The sequence below is a fragment of the Salvelinus sp. IW2-2015 genome, linkage group LG22 (genome assembly GCF_002910315.2).
Source record: "Salvelinus sp. IW2-2015 linkage group LG22, ASM291031v2, whole genome shotgun sequence".
Taxonomy (NCBI): Eukaryota; Metazoa; Chordata; class Actinopteri; order Salmoniformes; family Salmonidae; genus Salvelinus; species Salvelinus sp. IW2-2015.
The window spans coordinates 12,996,967-13,009,190 of NC_036862.1; the positions used below are offsets into that span (position 1 = coordinate 12,996,967).

At 39.2% G+C, this 12,224-nt stretch overlaps 1 long non-coding RNA gene across 1 annotated transcript in view; it reads right to left on the reverse strand.

Moving 5' to 3' along the window:
* The window catches only part of LOC111949902 (uncharacterized), a 3,963-nt gene extending 1,865 nt beyond the window's left edge, over nt 1-2,098 (reverse strand). Inside the window, exons 1-2 of the long non-coding RNA XR_002875408.2 lie at nt 1,947-2,098; nt 1,494-1,617 (exon numbers count right to left, since the gene is read on the reverse strand). This is a non-coding gene — a long non-coding RNA (uncharacterized lncRNA). The remainder of the gene's footprint in view (nt 1-1,493; nt 1,618-1,946) is intronic.
* Nucleotides 2,099-12,224: the final 10,126 nt, after the last annotated feature.

A 12,224-nucleotide genomic window follows, 5' to 3' on the forward strand; every position in this document is an offset into this window, starting at 1 on the left:
AGATATTGGTTCTAAGCTATTTTGGGCTGCTGCTGCTGTGTGCCAGTATGTCTCGATGTTGGTCTGATTGTTGAGAATTTTTGCACCGTGAAAAAGAAACTGAAGCAGATTGCTCGGGTACATAGCTCTCGCGCTACGCCTGGTGTGTTTTCGTGAGTGTAACTACTTCACTATTTGTAATCGGTTTCCTGCACACAACAAATAGCGCAGAACTGGCGTAAGACTGGTAGCACTGAAGAAGACAAGAGGAGGTGGGCAGGTGATTGCCCAGGTTTGACCACAACTGAGTCACACAGGAGGACAGTATAAGTACCCGGGTTATGTACTGTCGTCTGAGTCTTGTGGAAAAGACAAGCACTGCTGCATTCGGAGGCTTGTCATCACAGAGTCTGCAAATCTGGCAGCTTTCCATTAAATAGTACAGCATTGAAACCAGTATTAGACGCAAAAAGACCACCACAGTGCTCAATATTGTCTCAGGACAATTTGCCGAAGGGCGATCCGACCGAGCGAGTGCATGAGCCTTACTAGGCAAAAGTTTGACAAAGAACAGCCATATGATTCACTGTCCCAGTGTCTGGTGTTCTTATTGTGGCTCTCCATACTTAAATCTTCTTCATTTATTGGCCAGTATCTGTAGTAATTCATGAATGGATTTGTGTCTTTGCAACTCTGCTCAGAAGGCGGCAGCATCCCGGGGGTTCGCGCTCATTCATGTGTTGATCATTGAGACTGATGTGTTTTGCGTGTTACTATTATATGAAGCTGCCAGTGTGAGAGATTGTGAGGCATCTGTTTCTCAACTAGGATCACTATATGTAACTTTGCCTCTTGCTCAGTTTCAGACGTGTCCTCCCACTCCTCTTTCTATTCTGGTTTAGAGCAGTTTTGCGCTGTTCTGTAGAAGGGAGTAGAAGCCTGGCATTGTACGAGGATCTTTCAATTTACTTGGCAAGTTCTCGGAATGGAATAGCATTATTTCTCAGAACAAGAATAGAGCTGACAGTTTTCAGAAGAAAGTTCTTTGTTTCTGGCCATTTTGAGCCTGTAATCGAACCCACAAATGCTTATGCTCCAGATACTCAACTAGTCTAAAGAAGGCCAGTTTTATTGCTTCTTTAATCAGGACAACAGTTTTCAGCTGTGCTAACAWAATTGCAAAAKRGTTTTCTAATGATCAATTAKCCTTTTAAAATTATAAACTTGGATTAGCTAACACAACGTGCCGATGGACCACAGGAGTGATGGTTGCTGATAATGGGCCTCTGTACGCCTATGTAGATATTCAATACCAAATCTGCCATTTCCAGCTACAATAGTCATTTACAACATTAACAATATCTACACTCTATTTCTGATTAATTTGAGGATATTTTAATGGACAAAAAAAAAGTGCTTTTCTTTCAAAAACAAGGACATTTCTAAGTGKCCCTAAAGTTTTGAACGTTAGTGTACGTGCATAAGATATGTAGAGTGTAAATGAAAAAACTCACACTATCTCCACGTGGCCACACATTGCACTCCTCTGATGAACGGTGTAATTGACAATGTTACTGAAATTCACACGGTCCCGTGTTTTCAGACAGAGGCAACGCTGTCTGCTGTGCATCATGAACGCTGTGAGGAACAGGAGACAAAACGAGTAGCACTTTATGACACATTTCATAAACAGTACTTTCAGCATTTTGTGAACGTTATTGAGCAAACAGAAAACAGAAACACTGAAAATGGTCACTATTCACATCGAGAAAGCTAAAAGTATATATATATATATATATATATATATATTTCATTTATTTTATGAATACATACTGTATACAACTGCTATATTGTATTATTAAAACAATTACATTATGATATGAAATATTGTCGGCTATTAAAACACATCACAACATAGTATAACAGCACTTCATATTAAACCATATAACACATGGCACTGGTCTTACCATCAGTTGAAATCATCAGTGTGACCAAAACCACGACTAAAATCAATCCTTTCATTTTGACAAGTTGATAAATAGAATCCTGTTGTCTGGAATACTACTGGTCACTGGGGGAGTTGCTTTTTTTTTTATTACCAAGGACAAATGAAGSGCACACAGTGTGTGAAGGCATTTTATAGCAGCTAGGAAAAGAAACCCCCCCACCCACCACTGGGGAACCCTGGGTAACCCTCACCATTACAGTACATTGTGTGTTGCATCTGGGCATAGAGAGAGTRACGAGATAATGAACGTAGAACAAAYCCTTTCATGATTATCAAATATAGTGGGCGCTTAYYTGTWYMYKKTKKMMAMMRKRWACARRTATGTGGCATTTGTRAAATAYCCYAACATCCCCTGAGACACCCTCGGGGGGTGGGGTCACGACCAGCGTCAGCCATTATCCAATTGACCTTGAGCAATTTATTTCATTTTGAAATGTGTTGTTGGGAATGGGATATACTTTTGGGGTCCCACTTGAAACKAATCACACATTTTTAAGGCTTAATGAAGCCTTCATAAACCATTTATAAGGCCTACATAGATGCTTCAGAAATCATTCATAAGCAAATAGCATGCATGGATTATCCCTTGTGGCAAAGCACCAGATGTAACGACCTTATATCCTCCAGAGACCCAGCAATTCATTTTCAGTGCGTATCTCTAAGGCCATACATGTCACTGTGCTAGGTCCTGTTGTACCTTTGAGAGGACATTCTAAACTGTTTAATGATATAACACGTGTGGGGCTGTCACCATGATCCATTTTCTCTTTCTGCTTCTTCCATCGTAATTACCATCACGATTCCATTTTATCTAACACAAACTTTATTAAATTAACTGAGAATTTATAMAAATCTTTACAAAATTCTTAATTTTCTTTCTCTTCAGGGTTTATGCCACATAGCAAAGGGTGTGTAATTGTGTAATTATAATTTTTGTGAGTGTGRTATTCAAATTGTTTCTAATAGGTAAATATTTTTAATGATCCGTTTAAATGATTATAAGCGTAGTGTACAGTAAATTCGGAAAGTATTCAGACCCTTTGACTTTTCCACATTTTGTTAGGTTACAGCTTTATTCTGAAATGTATTAATTTGTTTTTTTCCCCCCTCATCAATCTACACACAATACCCCATAATAACTGAACAAAAACAGTTTTTTTTACCGGAAATATCACATTTACATTATTATTCAGACCCTTTACTCAGTACTTTGTTGAAGTACTTTTGGCATCGATTACAGCCTTGAGTCTTCTTGGGTATGATGCTACAAGCTTGGGACACCAAGTATTGGGAGGTTCTCCCATTCTTTCTGTTGATCCTCTCACGCTCTGTCAAGTTGGATGGGGGAGTCACCTGCACAGCTATTTATGTTCTCCAGAGATATTTGATTGTGTTCAAGTCCAGGCTCTTGCTGGGCCACTAAAGGAATTCAGATACTTGTCCCGAAGCCCATCCCTTTTGTTCTTGGCTGTGTGCTTAGGGTCGTTTTCCTGTTGCAAGGTGAACCTTTCGCCCCAGTCTGAGGTCCGGAGTGCTCTTGGAGCAGGTTATCCTCAAGGATCTTTCAATATGAGTACTGGTTCGCATATACCTGTTTATTCATAATGGGTATCTTATGGCTATGAATATGTGATAATCGGTATCGGATTCAAGATGATCAGAGTTCTAGAACTGACGGTATTCTAGAAAAATTGCATTGAATTCCTCATTTAAGGACTGTTTGAAGATGGCTAATTCACACTCAAGAGAATCCCTTTTTCACAACAGATAGGGATTTAAGTTTGGGTGGAGGATGTATACATCACTCTAACGGGCCGTGAGAAACTTGGCACATTCACAAGGCCAGGAGTTAGTCTTATCTTATTCTCAGAAGCCAGAGAGCATCATTTCATTTCTCTAAATGGTCTGAGGTTCTTCATGGGTGAGATGCCGTTTGGAACTCTCAATACAATAGGTTTGAGTGTGGTGGAGTGCTCGAATATTAAATGTAGAGCAGTATTGGGCATCAATTGTCTGACCACGCAGTACTATACACATATGTGCGCATGGGATAATTGTGTAGAATTAAAATCTGCAACAGCATTAGAAATAAGATGCTTAGTGTTCCTATGAATTGGATGGAGATATTCCCTATCGATCAAAACAGAGACATAGGGGAAGCTTCATGGGTCAAGAAAGCTCGACACATCGGTTTCATTGTCACAACCTTCCCTGTAACCTTAAGTACCCAAATCATTTCTATCCTTCGAGCAGGTATAATTGCAGTGTCATTCCGGGGTGGAAGCTTATCTCAATGGCAAGAAGATTGGCCTTGGCTAGTGTGTTCAAAAACCTTTGGTCATATCCGCATTTTTAAGTAATGCAATGATCAGGCCCACTGTGTTCTTAGGGACTTCAAGTGCTGCAAGACATTTTTTTGTAACCTTCCCAGATCTGTGCCCTCAACACAACATCCTGTTTGGAGCTCTACGACAATTCCTTCATCCTCAAATGGCTTGGTTTTTGCTCTGACATGCACTGTCCAATCTGTGGGACCTTATATACAGGTTGAAGTCGGAATTCAATACACCTTAGCCAAATACATTTCAAACTCAGTTTTTCAACAATTCCTGAATTTAATCCTAGTAACAATCCCTGTCTTTTGGTCCATAGGATCACTACCTTTATGGCTGAATAAAAGAATGTGGATATGTGAGAATTAATAGTAGAGGAGTGAGAACTATTTTTAATGACAACTTTTATGGTAAATTCTCTCAACTACGATGCCCATTTGAGTGGTAGCTTAGAATGTCAATTTATCACATCATCATCTCAACTATCAGTATTTGGATTTTACTACTTTAGCTCATCACAATAGGTTTTAACTGTTGGTGAGTACAAACGTGTTCTCGGGTAGCCTTCCACACCATAAGCTGTAGGAGTAACTATTGTAACTTGAGTCAGCAATGTCACTACCGTCGACAAGAGATTAGAGCTGTAGTAACAGAAACCAAATAAGTAGAGGTTTAGTAGGGCTTACTTAAATCTAGCTCAACCCCTCCCTTAAAGGGCGGTCCCGCTATAAAAACCTGTTATGAACCATTTGCCTCATTATTTCAAGTTCTGGCCCACAAAATTTTTCTATACAACTAGGATGAAATGGTAGAAAGGAGCTTGGTGAGAGTGATGAGCACACTCTCTAATACACTTAGACTTTGGAGTGTATGTTCTCTTGAAAAGAAAGTATATTTCCACACACATCTATGAGTATAATCATCTGGAGGGATAATCGGCGCCCACTGCAATAGAGTTAAGAAACCCTTTGCTCGGACAGCTTTAACTTCCTGACTGATGTCTTGAGATGTTGCTTCAATAAATCCACATAATTTGTTCTTTCCTCATGATGCCATCTATTTTGTAGAAGTGCACCAGTCCCTCCTGCAGCAAAAGCACCCCTACAAACATGATGCTGCCACCCCCGTGCTTCACGGTTTGGGATGGTGTTTCTTGCGGCTTTCAAGCCTCCCCTTTTCCTCCAAACATAACAAAGGTTATTATGGCAAACAGTTCTATTTTTGTTTCATCAGACCAGAGACACAGTACATCTTCTCCAATCAAAGTACATATCATTCGTTCCCCCATGTGCAGTGTGACAAACCGTTTCTGGCGTTGTTTATGGCTCAGCTTTTTGGAGCAGTGGCTTCTTCCTTGCTGAGCGGCCTTTTAGGTTATGTCGATATGGACTTGTTTTACTGTGGGATATAGATACTATGTACCTGTTTCCTCCCACATCTTCACAAGGTCCTTGCTGTTGTTCTGGGATTGATTTGCACTTTTCGCACCAAAGTACGTTCATCTCTAGGAGACAGAACGCGTCTCTTCCTAAGCGGTATGACGGCTGCGTGTCCCTGGTGTTTATACTTGTGTCTGTATTGCGTGTACAATGACGATGGTACCTTCAAGGCATTTGGAAATTGCTCCCAAGGATGAACCAGACTTGTGGAGTCTACACATTTTTTTTCTGAAGTCTTGGGCTGATTTCTTTTGTGATTTTCCCATAATGTCAAGCAAAGAGGCACTGAGTTTGAAGGTAGACCTTGAAATACATCCACAGGTACACATCCAATTGACTCAAATTATATCCATTAGCCTATCAGAAGCTTCTAAAGCCATGACATCCTTTTCTGGAATTTTCCAAGCTGTTTAAAAGCACAGTCAACTTAGTGTATGTAAACTCTGACCACTGGAATTGTGATACAGTGAATTATAAGTGAAATAATCTGTCTGTAAACAATTGTTGGACAAATTACTTGTGTCATGCACAAAGTAATGTCCTAACTGAACTTGCCCAAACTATAGTTTGTTAACAAGAAAACGTGTGGAGTGGTTGAAAAACGATTTTAATACTCCAACATAAGTGTAATTAAACTTCCGACTTCAACTGTACTTAGGTGTGTGTCTTTCGTAATTATTGTCCAATCAATTTAATTTTACCAAGGTGGACTCCAAGTTGGTAGAAACATCTCAAGGATGATCAATGGAAACAGGATGCACCTGAGCTCCAATTCAAGTCTAATAGCAAAGGGTCTGAATACTTATGTAAATAAGGGTATTTAACTTATTAATGTTTTTATAAATATGCAAACATATCTAAAAAAACGGTTTTCGCTTTGTCATTATGTGGTATTGTGTGTAGATGATGAGGATTAAAAAAAAAAAGTTATACATTTAAGAATAAGGGCTGTGAACGTAGCAAAATGTGCAAAAAGTCAAGGGGTCTGAATACTTTCCAAAGGGACTGTAATTTGTTCCCATTAATGGGAAACACCAGGATGAAATACTTGGCACAGCGGAGTTCATCGGATGAGTCAGTTCCCCTGGAATGTTTAGAACAATMATTTCCCCCTTCAGTGCAGGACGTCATATTGTACAATAGGCCTACAGTGTGCTTCTCTCATTTCCAAATCTAATAATTAAATGGTTGTATTCAAGACAAAGTCATTTCTATTGATTTCAGTTTGTCAGTGTCAGCAGTGTAGGCGTCCTTTTTGTAGTAGGCTAATTAAGATTCTGATCATGTCTCCGTACWTGTAAAATGTCGTATAATTTCATGAAAAGTGTTTATAAAAAAATCCTGTATCCTCCTAAAGACCCTCTGGGGCTGAGTTTCCCAAACATGAACCTCATGCGCTGCCTATAATGTATAATAACTCACTTGACAATAGGCCACTAACGGTCCAGGGGAAATGTGTGATTATTCTTGGTCACATTTATGTTATGTATTAAATTTTCACAGAATTATGTCGGGATATGTTTTGTTAGAAAATGTTGGCCCAGTCACTTTTACACAGACCCAGCCATACGGCAATTTCTGCATACGCCACTGATGGACATTACAGTGCGATATGTTTTTTTACCTACTGTCCCCATCTACTGTTATGCTACATGTTTCATATTTATTATCAACCGAGTACTAACGGCCATTGCACAAACAATACAAAAAAAAAATGCATATTTCTTTAAATATATACAGTACCAGTCAAAAGTTTGGACACACCTACTCATTCAAGGGTTTTTCTATATTTTTTTTAACTATTTTCTACATTCTAGAATAATAGTGAAGACATCAGAACTATGAAATAACACATATGGTATCATGTGGTAAGCAAAAAAGTGTTCAACAAATCAAAATATATTTTATATTTGAGATTCTTTAAAGTAGCCACCCTTTGCCTTGATGACAGCTTTGCACACTCTTGGCATTCTCTCAACCAGCTTCACCTGGAATTGTTTCCCAACAGTCTCGAATTAGTTCCCATATATGCTGAGCACTTGTTGGCTGCTTTTCCTTCAATCTGCGGTCCATCTCATCCCAAACCATCTAAATTGGGTTGAGGTCAGGTGATTGTGGAGGACACGTCATCTGATGTAGCAATCCATCACTCTCCTTCTTGGTCAAATAGCCTTTACACAGCCTGGAAGTGGGTTGGGTCATTGCCCTGTTGAAAAACAAATGATAGTCCCACTAAGCGCAAACCAGATGGGATGGCGTTTTGCTGCAGAATGCTGTGGTAGCCATGCTGGTTAAGTTTGCCTTGAATACTAAATAAATCTCTGACAGTGTCACCAGCAAAGCATCCCCACACCATCACACCTCCTCCTCCATGCTTCACGGTGGAAACCACATATGCAGAGATCATCCGTTTACCTACTCTACGCCTCACAAAGACACGGCGGTTGGAACCAAAAATCTCAAATTTGGACTCATCAGACCAAAGGACAGATTTCCCCTTGTCTAATGTCCATTTCTCATGTTTCTTGGCCCAAGCAAGTCTCTTCTTCTTATTGGTGTCCGTTAGGAGTGTAGTGTTTTCTTTGCAGCAATTCGACCATGAAGGCCTGATTCAAGCAGTCTCCTCTGAACAGTTGATGTTGAGATGTGTCTGTTACTTGAACTCTGTGAAGCATTTATTTGGGCTGCAATCTGATGTGCAGTTTACTCTAATGAACTTATCCTCTGCAGCAGAGGTAACTCTGGGTCTTCCTTTCCTGTGGCGGTCCTCATGAGAGCCAGTTTCATCATAGCGCTTGATGGTTTTTGCGACTGCACTTGAAGAAACTTTAAAAGTTCTTGAAATTTTCTGGATTGACTGACCTTGATGTCTTAAATTAATAATGGACTGTCATTTCTCTTTGCTTATTTGAGCTGTTCTTGCCATAATATGGACTTGGTCTTTTACCAAACAGGCCTATCTTCTGTATACCACCTCTACCTTGTCACATCACAACTAATTGGCTCAAACGCATTAAGTTAAGAAATTCCACAAATTAACTTTTAACAAAGCACACCTGTTAATTGAAATGCATTCCAGGTGACTACCTCATGAAGCTGGTTGAGAGAATGTCACGAGTTTGGAAAGCTGATATCAAGGCAAGGGGTGGCTACTTTGAAGAATCTAGAAAATAGTCAAATGTAGAAAATAGTAAAAAATAAAGAAAAACCCTTGAATGAGTAGGTGTGTCCAAACTTTTGAATGGTAATGTATATTTGTAGTATGTTTTTTTTCACTACAAACACTTATGTGGTGCAAAAAAATAAGATAATAATAATAAACAATTTAAAAAATGCTGGATCTCGGGCTGTCATGCTTTATGTAATATATTGTTGTCATTTTTTGTGAAGCATCTGTTTATAAAGCTTTTATGCATGTTACATAAAGTTACATTTGCTACCAAGACTGATCATGATTTCCTAATGTGTTTAATGTATTCCTCCTTTGGGTTATTCTCAAGAAGTCATCCCCACTCTACATTTTGCGTCAATATTGAATATTGATTATACTGTGGTGACATTTGGTTGCTAGTTGAACAGAGGAAAAATAGAACACATTCACAGTTCACACAATTTCTTTATTAACTTGATAGAAAACGTAAACAATACAGAAGAAAATATACAGTATTTACACAAATGTCCGTTTACATTTCCCATGGACAATTTTGACAACCTAAGAATACATCTCAAAATGACAAGTGTAGTAAGCGTTCAACAGGGATTCTGGCCTATGTTGACTCCAATGCTTCCCAACAGTTGTGTCGAGTCGGCTGAATGTCTTTTGGGTGGTGGACCTTAATTGATACGGGGAAACTGTTGAGCGTGAAAAAGACAGCATCATTGCAGTTCTCGACACAAACCGGTGCGCCTGGCACCTACTGCCATACCCCGTTCAAAGGCCCTTAAATCTTGTGTCTTTCCATTCACCCTTTGACACCCTTTGACACCCTGTTCACAATCCATGTCTCAATTGTCTAGAGACTTGAAAATCCTCTTTAACCTTTAACCTGTCTCCTCCCCTTCATCTACGCTGATTGAAGTGGATTTAAAAAGTGACATGAATAAGGGATCATAACCTTCACCTGCATTCACCGAGTCAGTCTGTGTCATGGAAAGAGCAGGTGTCCTTAATGTTTTGTACCCTCTGTACAGTTAGTTCAGAAAGTATTCAGACACCCTAAACTTTTTCCACATTGATTCAATTACTTTCTTTCCTCATCAATCTACACACAATACCACATAATGACAAAGTAAAGACAGGTTTCAGTATTTTTTTTAGTAAATGTATTCATAATATCACATTTACATCAGTATTCAAACCCAATAGAACATCTCTGGAGAGACCTGAAAATAGCCTGACAGAGCTTGAGAGGATCTGCAGATAAGAATGGGTGAAACTCTCCAAATACAGGTGTGCCAAGCTTGTAGCATCATACCAAAGAAGACTTAAGGCTGTAATCACTGCCAAAGTTGCTTCAACTAAGTACTGAGTAAAGAGTCTGAATACTTACATTACCGTTCAAAAGTTTGGGGTCACTTAAAAATGTCCTTGTTTTGAAAGTCCATTAAAATAACATAAAATTGATCAGAAATACAGTGTAGACATTGTTAATGTTGTAAATGACTATTGTAGCTGGAAACGGCAGATTTTTTAAATGGAATATCTACATAGGCGTACAGAGGCCCATTATCAGCAACCATTACTCCTGTGTTCCAATGGCACGTTGTGTTTTCTAATCCAAGTTTACCATTTTAAAAAGGATAATTGATCATTAGAAAACTCTTTTGCAATTAAGTTAGTACAGCTGAAAACTGTTGTCCTGATTAAAGAAGCAATAAAACTGGCCTTCTTTAGACTAGTTGAGTATCTGGAGCATCAGCATTTGTGGGTTCGATTACAGGCTCAAAATGGCCAGAAACAAATAACTTTTCTGAAACTCGTCAGTCTATTCTTGTTCTGAAAAATAAAGGTTATTCCAAGTGAGAAATTGCCAAGAAACTGAAGATCTCGTACTACTCCCTTCAAGAACAGTGCAAACTGGCTCTAACCAGAATAGAATGAGGAGTGGGAGGCCACAGTGCACAACTGAGCAAGAGGACAAGTACATTAGAGTGTTTAGTTTGAGAAACAGACGCCTCACAAGTTCTCAACTGGCAGCTTCATTAAATAGTACCCGCAAAACACCAGTCTCATCGTCAACAGTGAAGAGATGAGAGCAAACTGGCTCTAACCAGAATAGAATGAGGAGTGGGAGGCCCCGGTGCACAACTGAGCAAGAGGACAAGTACATTAGAGTGTTTAGTTTGAGAAACAGACGCCTCACAAGTCCTCAACTGGCAGCTTCATTAAATAGTACACGCAAAACACCAGTCTCATCGTCAACAGTGAAGAGATGAGAGCAAACTGGCTCTAACCAGAATAGAATGAGGAGTGGGAGGCCCCGGTGCACAACTGAGCAAGAGGACAAGTACATTAGAGTGTCTAGTGGAATATCTACAACATCGTCGCCCGGTCTAGGCCGTCATTGTAAATAAGAATTTGTTCTTAACTGACTTGCCTAGTTAAATAAAAGGTTAAAAATGTATAAATAAACATGTAAAACTAACAATAACTCAATAAGCTATGCCTTCTTGGAATGCTATAAAGTCCAAAAGTTATCTGCAGAGTTTAAAAGTTGGCAATGTATTACAATGTAAATGTACTTTTAATCCGTCTTCAATGCATATTTCAAGACATGACATATGAGGGTGCAGTGAGATACTCGACGGGTTGGATCAGGGGTGTAAAACTCAATTAGCGCAAGGGCCATATTGAGGGGGAAAAAACGAATTCGCAGGCCAGACAGCCCATTATGTTATTATGTTTTACGTGGATACAACTGCGATCCAAATTGGCCATTGTTCTATTAGAAGAAAATATGTCCCTTTATAATATGCACTTACTGCTGTATATAGCATTTTTTACATATTAAAATAAGATATCAATAATATTTGTCCAGCCTTTGCCGCTATGCGTTCAGATGTCCATAATATGCTGCGACCCTAATCAAAAAGWATTTAATGACTCCAAATAACAAAACGTTGCTAGGTTATTGTAACATTTAAACTTAAAATATGGTTATATTTTTTTGCACTGTGTGGGTCACTGGTGCGGTTGAACGCAGCATTGTTGTATTGTGCAATGAAAATGTATTGTAGTTGAGTTGCCAGCCTAGGCTACTGCTCAAAATGTTGCTGTAGCCCGTTTCTCCTTTGCATTGTGTTTTGATGCAGGTTTTGTATTTTGGTTATTGATTGTCAAGCTTTAAAAACCGAAGCCAGACTGCAACATGTTAATAGTCTAGCTAGGACTGTGGTATGTGTCTGTACACTTTCCCCTCTACTGCGCCAGGTAAACAAAACACACGAAAGCAGCTCAATTGATGT